Raw genomic sequence first — 2,336 nt, forward strand, 5'->3', positions numbered from 1 at the left:
TTTCAGGGATTTCAGTATACCCACTTAAAATTGATTGATCCATTGTTTTGAATAGAACAAATGTATACAGTATACCCACTTCAGAAAATGCTCAAATATACACTATACCCACCATCAAAAAGTAGACTACACCACTGTATATTCAGAGATATTCTATAGAGATATGCCAACATAATAGGTTTCTATGGGCACCTAACGCGACCAGGTTCCGGTCTGCCTAAAGGGGCGTGTCATAATGCTCCCACAATGAATAGAGCAGTCCTTAGGTCTGCCTAGGTCTGCCTAAGGGGGGCCATAATAGAACCAGGAAACAATGGGCCAATGGAACCTCTCTCTCTCTACTCTCTACTCTCTCTGGTATATTTGTGAGAGAGAGCCACCATGTTGCCAGGTATGTTTACGTTACGGCTTAGTACCTACGCATGTATGTATTGTTTTCTTGTTTTTTTCCTTGTATAGTTCCGGCCTATTTTTTCAGTTGACCTATGTTTATTGTCTGATCTACACATGGATATATCTTAAATTATACTTTGAAGCACTGCTGTTGCTTTAAAAGACCAAAGTCAAGTACTGTGTCTCTAAGACAGAACAACATAATAATATAATATGTTGGTCTGACCACCATGGCACATCTAATAACTGAATGAAGAAGTATCACTGTTATATAAGGGCCGTACACACACATCGCTGCTATTTACTAGCTTCTCGCTTGCTCGCCTACTCGCCTCTCTTTCATGGAACGTTCGCTCAAAGTTCCCACGGCTTTAACTGCCAGGCGAGAAGTACCGAACTCTGCCTTCCAATTGGTTACTCGCTTACTTGCCTCGCTCGAAGATAACATATTTTCAACTCGGGATCCGCCCACATCGCATCACTTGTACAGTACTCGCCTACTCGCCTGCTAGTCTCGCTGGAACACGTTGACATTCTATTGAGTTCATTCGTTGAGCGAGTAACTAGCAGCGATGTGTGTGCACGGCCCTATAGTATACTGAGAGATCCTCTGCATGTTTTTGTGACCGGGTCATCTCACAGTCAGGAGGGAAGATGTGGCACAGACCGGTGTGGGAGGAAATAGCTGAGTGTGTGTGTGTGTGTGTGTGTGTGTGTGTGTGTGTGTGTGTGTGTGTGTGTGTGTGTGTGTGTGTGTGTGTGTGTGTGTGTGTGTGTGTGTGTGTGTGTGTGTGTGTGTGTGAATGTGTCCGATGTCAGGAGCTTAGCTAGTTAATGTAGTGCACTTACATTAGATTTTGGCTCCCGCTGTGCAGTAGAGCGGAGCCACCAGCCCCTCACATAGAGGTTAAATGTTATCCATCGCAGCAGCATTCTTCAAACAGGATTTGGAAGTAATTTCATCTAGTGCTCACTGGCCCCTTGCTTGTGGCAGAAATTATAGCATGTGTTGTGAGTTTAGCCAGAATGGAGGAACCCATAAGCACTCTACCTGTGTGCTGCACCCCAAAAGCACTCTAGTATCCTCTGAGTTTAGCCAGTATTCTGCAACCCAAAAGCACTCTAGTATCCTCGGAGTTTAGCCAGTATTCTGCAACCCAAAAGCACTCAAAAACCTAGAAGAAGTAGGAATTCCGAGCGCTCTTGTTCACCAACTCGTAGACTCCAAACTGTAGGTGCTCTTGAAGTAGGAAGACTTAAGTCTTTTCATATAGAACGTGGTGGCACTAGGGCCGTCTTCAGGCAACTCCACAGGTCGACAAGGAAGTTATAATTAAAAACCCTTTATTTAATATGGGGCATGGTAACACTGGTAAAACCGACAACCGGTTTCAACCCACACTGGGTCTTCATCAGGGCGTAACCCAAAGCACTCAAAAGCCCTCTGAGTTTAGCCAGCATTCTGCAACCCAAAAGCACTCTAGTATCCTCTGAGTTTAGCCAGCATTCTGCAACCCAAAAGCATCTTCCAGTTACTCACTAGTAGTAGCCTTTGTTGATTCCCTCTGACTGTTTGTATAGTGAAATTAGCTATTACAAATTTTTAACCACTGTGAGTACAATTTGGTGGTAGCCACTATCAGCTACACTTGGTGATGGTATGTAACCTGATTACGACCAGTAGCATCGGCAAATCATAATACTAGTTAAGTATACCCTTGTAATGCAGGACTCTAAATTAGCACCCGAAAACCAGCCAAATGCTGGCAAAAATTCAGTTTGTTTGTTAGAAATGTAAACTTGCCAGCCACTTTGACGCATTCGCAAGTGTTTATTTGGCTATAGGTTAGCATACGTATACTAGCATTACTAGCATTAACATTTTGGCTGGTGATGAAGACGTTAATTTAGAGACCAGGTAATACCTTATTGTTACCTTAAAG

Source organism: Engraulis encrasicolus, chromosome 11 (assembly GCF_034702125.1).
Source record: "Engraulis encrasicolus isolate BLACKSEA-1 chromosome 11, IST_EnEncr_1.0, whole genome shotgun sequence".
Classification (NCBI taxonomy): Eukaryota; Metazoa; Chordata; class Actinopteri; order Clupeiformes; family Engraulidae; genus Engraulis; species Engraulis encrasicolus.